The sequence below is a fragment of the Falco peregrinus genome, chromosome 10 (genome assembly GCF_023634155.1).
Source record: "Falco peregrinus isolate bFalPer1 chromosome 10, bFalPer1.pri, whole genome shotgun sequence".
Lineage (NCBI taxonomy): Eukaryota > Metazoa > Chordata > Aves > Falconiformes > Falconidae > Falco > Falco peregrinus.
The window spans coordinates 15,801,048-15,807,896 of record NC_073730.1 but is presented as its reverse complement, the minus strand read 5'-3'; the positions used below and the strand labels follow the sequence as shown (position 1 = coordinate 15,807,896).

The 6,849-nt window shown below is 40.4% G+C and overlaps 1 protein-coding gene across 1 annotated transcript in view; it reads left to right on the top strand.

Moving 5' to 3' along the window:
- The first annotated feature begins 225 nt into the window (after nucleotides 1-225).
- The window catches only part of TLCD4 (TLC domain containing 4), a 45,813-nt gene continuing 39,189 nt past the window's right edge, over nucleotides 226-6,849 (top strand). The window contains exon 1 of the mRNA XM_027786498.2: nucleotides 226-732. The gene's annotated coding sequence lies outside the window, so the exon portion shown is untranslated. The remainder of the gene's footprint in view (nucleotides 733-6,849) is intronic.

Below are 6,849 nucleotides of genomic sequence, written 5' to 3'. Positions count from 1 at the left end.
CTGAGCCGGGGCGGCGGCGCCGGGCCCGGGCCAGGTTGGGTTGGGCTCGGCCGGGCCGGGCCGGTTTGGGGTGCCGCTGCGGCCTGTTCTCGGCCGGTTGGGCTGGGGGGCCGCTGCGGCCTGTTCTCGGCCGGTTGGGCTGGGGGGCCGCTGCGGCCTGTTCTCGGCCGGTTGGGCTGGGGGGCCGCTGCGGCCTGTTCTCGGCCGGTTGGGCTGGGGGGCCGCTGCGGCCTGTTCTCGGCGGGAGCGGGCGCGGGTGCAGGCGCAGGCCGCCGCCTGAGCGGGGCCGCGCGGCAGCCCTCGGGTGCGCGGTGCATGTCAGCGGTAATAAAGTGCGAGGCGCTTCCTAAATGTGGAAAGGCTTCGTCTGTGCCCCTGTGTTTGGCGTGTGAGACCAGAGTTGTCCTTTATCCGTGGGAACCGCGGAAACCGGCCGTCACCGCTGGGACTGCTCCTCGGCCGGGGCCCTGGTGCCCCGAACATACCCCCGTGGCGGAGCCTGACCACGAGGGTGCGTGAGCACCGACCGTTCCACAGCCCCGCATGCCGGGCCAGCTGCCGTGCCCCTGGCCAGCCTTTTCCGCATGAACTGCGGTCAGCCGAAAAGAAATCTCACTGCTTTAGTTAAATTTGTAAATCAAGAAATGCAGGCCGAAGGAGTCATGTGGCTCCATGGCGCGTACGGATTCCTGCAGGAATTTGCAATCGTGCGCAGGCATAATCTTTGTCCAGGTATGTATGCTTACAGGTGACTATAGTTTTACATACCCTACAATAAGGCATGAAATGAAGACTGTTGATATTTCACTGCCTCTCATGGTTGTTGTTTACATTCATTCTAATAGTTTAGCTTTTTATTTCAGTAAGAAGTGTGGAGCAACAGGTCAGCCCTCTTTTCATCTCTGTCAGCATCCATTCTTTGTTGGGGAGATGGTGATGATTCAGCCCTTGGACTAATCTCAGATGGGATGGATGTGCGTTTCCTAGAAAGAGCCAGATATTACATTTTAGGATTAGGGGAGGTGGAGTTTGTTCATCCTTGTCCTCAAATTATCTGCCAGGGAGCAAGGCACTCCTCTTGACCTATGAATCAGGATGAGTGAACTCTAGAACTTTTTGGAGTGGTTTGACACCATTGCTTTATGGGGTGACCTGTCAAGCATATGAAACACGACGGCTGTGCACTTGTACCGCAAACACAATAGATCAAACGCATTGCAATTCTGCATCTGTCTGCATGCTTTTTCTGGCTGGATTTTTTTTCCTCTTGTTCATTCTGAACAAGTTGGACTTTTTGTGTCTGTACCAGCCTTGGAACCTGAACATTTCTTTCTCAATTTTAACAGAAACTTGTGCCAGTTGAGGGTTCCAGTGGTTATTGCATATTTACAAGTAAAATATATACTTTTGAGCTTCCCTTTGCCATCTTAGGATCTGAAGTAAAGCGAATCTTTTTGATTTATGTCTCACGGTTCTACAGATTATGTTTTGGTTTTCTTTGCATCGGTGCAGCATGTAATTTTGCATTTGTTTTAAGCAGAGACTATTAAAAACAGTGTTAGCATGGTAAAATTTTCCACCCAAATGAGTAACCTCGGAAAAAATACTTCACTGCTTAATCATTGTTGACATTTGGAAACAACAAGGTTTTAATTAATAGCTATATTGATGATGTATGAATGTCAAAAAATCATTTATCTTTCCACTTAATTAGCTACATAAAAATAGTAATTAGGGACAACAGAGACCCAAGTCCAAATTATAGAAGGAAGAGGAAGAAAGCACCATAGTCCTTGTCAGAAAATAAACCACTACATTAAAACAAGACAGTAAATTCTATAGGGCAATTTAAATACTAATTTTGTCTGTGGTGATCTTTCCCCTTTTGTACCTTCATCAGTAAAAAAAATTGATGCAGAATGTATCCCAGGTTGCCACGGGGTGTATAGCTACCAATTGTTTTATGTAAAGAATTTTTTCCCCAAGGCTTTTTTATATCTTCCCTTTTGCTCTTATTCTTCCTACCATGAGAAGTGTTAAAGAACTGCTTTCTATTAGGCATTTAATACAGAGAAAGAATCCCTGAATCTCATCAGCAGAGAGTGACATTAAGAACTTCAACTTATTTTCTCCTTTTCATGTTATTTCTTCTGTATGTATGTACTTCCCCTTCTTATATAGAATTCTTCTGTAAGGCCGTTCGGTGAAATTGATGAGGAACTGACCTAAAACGACTGAAGTTGGAAGGGTAGGGGTTTTTGCTAGGGAGGTCATTTAAAAATGAGGAGAAATAAGAGTGATGCCTACCTGTTCTTTGGGCTGTAAAATGAGGATCTGACAGTTCCTTTGACACAAAGCAAACATCCTGACTTTCAATAAATCTAAAAAGCTAACCAGTGAGATTGCCTCATAAACTCCTAGAACAAGCGTTGGAAGTCTTCTTGCTCATTGGGAATCCTGCTTGAATAAAGAATATAGCTTTCAAGTAGTATCCACAGCAGATTGCAAGGGTTGAGGGAAGAGTCAGGGCTTGGTGAGACTAGTTAAAACACCTACTTAAAGATTGAAGCAATGGACTGCAAGCTAGATGCCATAAAGTTTTGCAGGCTTTTTTTTTTTTTCTGTTATGAAAATTGAGTAGAGCCCATGAAGATCCCATTTGCCATGTAACACTGCTAATTATGTCTTTTCTCAGTAGGACATTTCTGTATTTGTGTGTTTTCATCATGGCAACTCCCTGTTCACTTAATACAGACAATGTTCTGGACCAGGGAGACTTCAGTCCAAGAACTGTTATGAGTAACAGAGCAATCAGGTTGCTCTGCACTAATTCAGTTGCTCTGCTTGCTTGGTGCTTGATTCCCATCTGTCAAGTGCCTTGAGAATACTTCGTCTCAGCATCAAACATACATGTGAAAGTTAATATGAAAAAGCACTAACTGTCCCAAAGTGTAGCACAGCATGGTAGCGTTAGCTAAATAACACGAAGTATAGGACTTCTGTGAGGAAGGCAATGGCTAGTGCTGCATACTGTTCTCCAGTCTGTAAAATTAATAATACTGCAAGTGATGGTATAACCTGTTTGTCTGGGAGGAAGCAGTGCATTTGCCCTGAAAAGTCATTTGACAGAAAGTGATGCAAATGCACTAATTGTAAGGGCTGTCTCTGGTACCTCTGCTACTAAAGCAGGAAGTTAGCTTTGAACTTACTGAAGGAGAAATAAGCCACGTTCATTCTAAATAATTGATCACTGTTCAAAAGAAAACCCTGAAACTCCTGAATGGGGAGAAAACAGGTTTTTATACAATAGTACAGTTTTTTCCATTTACCATTTGTGAAACAATGTTCCGAAGAAAAACCTGCTGCTATTCTTTCTACATGTGAATATTCTCTGTGGAAGCTTACTAGTACATCTGGTGCATGTCTCCTTTGAAAGTTACACTGGTGAGTAATAAATTGAACTGGGGAAGACTCATTCTCTTCATGTTTCAGTTTCTTTTGTCTCCAGTGGGAAAGGCTGCAATGGGAATGTAAACAGAAGTATTTTTTTCCCTGAAATGAAATGTAAGCAGCTTTGGCTATCTGGTGGCCATTCACTTTCTGAGATTCCACTTCAAGTGATTTAACATTAACTGTTAAACAATAGAGTCTTTCCAGCCAGCTGAAATACACCTTATATTCATGTTTTCTTCACTGGCGTTTTGAATAATTGCTTTCCTTTTCTTCTAATTACAAATTCTAAAAGTAGACCTATGAACAAGAGCGATTGTAGTGTTGTTTTCTTGAATAAGGTCTTTTTGCCTTGTTTTGGCTTAGAATGCAACTCTACAAGCAGTTGCATGACCAGAACGGAGGGGTAAAGAGCAATAGGGTGGAAGGAGTTGGGTGAGGAAAAGAGCAGGAACCTCTTACTCAGGCTTTGCTACTGGAAAAATTGTAACGTGGAACCATTTATCATGTTAAACCTCAGACATGTAGTTTGCCTTAGTTTCTGCATGATTATTTCATAGGAGAAGTGATTTGAAAATCAAGGTGTGTTATATAAGTAAACTTGATTATTTTTTTTTTTCTACAGGAAACAATTCTTTCTTTTTGTATGCTTATGGTGTTTTGGTGGCAGAATTAGGATGTTACCAGAGTTGGGCTGTGGCAAAATTTGTCCCTTTTAGCAGCAGTTACTTTCAATTAGTTTGGGCTAAGTGCAATTTACTTTCTTGTGAGTCATTACAATTATGGGAATGTAATCTTAGAAGTCCTGATTTGTATTTGTAATCAATAACATCTGTAATATTTATGTTAACATTACAGTTAGTTCTGTGTTTTCGTGTTATAACAGCACTTCTCATATATATTTAAAATGACCCCCATTTGTTTAGATGCAAAGTGTTTGCAAGCACTTATACACTGTTTGTCCTAAATAGCCAAAAAGATAGAATGAGATTTATTCTCTATTGAAAATTAATTAGTTCTCCCATGCATGCTTGCTGTTCTTTACACTTTAATTTCCAGTGGTGTACTGTGGGGTCTAACTGCCATCAGTGACAAACAGCAAAGTGGTTGTGAGTTTACACAAACTCAATAAATAAGGTATCCTTCCCTCCCACTATTTAAAGATTTCCTGGAAACGCTAAGGTCTTTGTATGTAGTCTTTGGAAGTGGGGGAGGAGGTTGTTTTTAGAAATTTGTCAGGGTCTAAATATGGTGTTAGAATTTACAATCAAAGAAGCAGTTTGTAGGGAAAAATGTTTTTTTTCTAACAGGGATGAGCCACACTGCTAGCAGATGTTTCTTTAACCTACTACATCTGACAGCATGGCTAGAGAGCTGGTGCATGTAGCTTTGATGACACAAGGTCTGGTGACACTTTGGGTGCATTCTGAATGTGATTTTTATGAAGCAAGAACATTTGTAGTATACAGCACCAAAATTACATATTGCAACTTGCTGTAATTACTGGGTAGCATGTTCAGGGAGCAGTCCTTGTAACATAATGTAAACTAATGTTCTTCTGTCTATTCAAAAAGCCAGGAGAAAGAGACTTCTGTTTCAAATCTTAAAAGTACAGAGCGTCCTGGAGGTCACTGGGTGCCTCTGGCCTCTCAGCCTGTAAAAACAAGGCCTTTTAAAAAAATACTGCTAAAAATAGATTTGGACTCTGATATTACCTTCCTGGAAATATATCTTAAAATCTGTTTACAACGTTAAATGAAATTTGCAGGGGTACTTGGAGGTTAGAATGTAGCATTCTCTGCATACTCACTGCAGGTTTTTGAGGGGTTTTCCTGAGCTTTCCATGGATCTGTCAGTTGGATGAGAAGAAGTGCACTTTTTTATTTAGTCTTTCCTGAATTCCTGTGTTCAGAAGACTGGCCATTGCTTGTGCATTGGTCTCATTTACCAGCTTGCATCAGTGCATACCTCTTCCTCTCTCAGACTGAAAATCAGGTAGCTGGGGCGGTTGCTGCTGCCATCACAGGCCATCTGGATTTCAGTACTTGGCCCTCAGCATTCCTAGGCCTGAAAAAAAGGCCCCTCACCCTTCAACGCTCTCTCCACCCTCTCCTTATGAGCGTACAAAATGCATCAGAACTGATACCCTCCACTGTAGAGACAGGTTTCTGAGATGAAAGTGAGGACAGTTTTGTGAGCTGTTTAGGTTTCCAAAAGCCTAGCATTGAATTAATGACATGCTGGTGTTGAACTGATCATATTAAAATAGAAGAGATGATGTGTTCTGGTTTTGCTCTACACTGTCTTTGATTTTCTTTTCCTCCCATTTTTCTTGTGTCTTTTCTTTATGCAGTTCTATTTAAAAATGTCATTTATTGACTATTGTTTTGGGGATGTCAGGTTTGGGGATTTGCCCAAATCCTGTTAAAGTCAAGTGAAAGTAATGACTCCACTAGCTCTCAGTGGAGATAAATTGAATTATTTGTAGAGTTTGCAAGAGCTGGATAAGTTATCTTGGCATTTTAATTTCTGTACATTTGTATATAATTCTTGCAAGACAATATTAAAATTTTGAAATCTGAAATTCCTTCTATTGCTTCTACCTTTTTAAAGACATGTAAGATGTCAAGCACAGTAAACAGTGTTAACAGAAAGCTGTCATAGTTAAAAGTCCAGCTGTAGCCAATATAACTCTCCTTCTGCACCATATTTTAACATTCTTTAATTATGTGATTACATAAAATTTAAAACCAGATCCCCCTCACATTTTTTTCATCAAACACAGGTGATGTGTAACACTGTTCTATCGATGCTTGTATACAGTAGTATAAGAGAATGCCCTTGCCTATATTACAGGTTAAATAAATGTTAGGAAATTACACATGATTTGCATTAGTTATTGTGAATTTAATGCATTGTTAGGGTGTCAAGAGAGTTGTTTGATTCCTGTTGTTGTGAATTAAACAGCGATAATAAGGCAGTTGCTTAGAGTTATGGTATTAATTATTTTGCTGACTGATGATTAATATATTACTGAAAATTAAAAATATGTTATGCATGTGGAAACACTTAGGAGTTTTCATGGCAGCTTCTGGTTTACTAACGCTCACCTGATTTCCAAATAGGGATCTTACGAGTGGTTTCATACTCTTTTTGGAATACTTTGAAGACAAACTATGTTGTCTGATTGTACCTTTGTTTGAAGACTGGTACAATTGTATTTACAAGCAGTTCTTAAGTAGATAATAGTCAAGCCAAAAGCTTGTATAAGCTTTGATTATTATTATTATTATTTAAAAGAAAATAATTGAGAAACTGTAAGGTAAACTTCAGTCACCTTTAAAGAGTACTGTACACACAAAGACAAAAAAAAAGTCTGTTTAAAGTGAAACTGAAGAG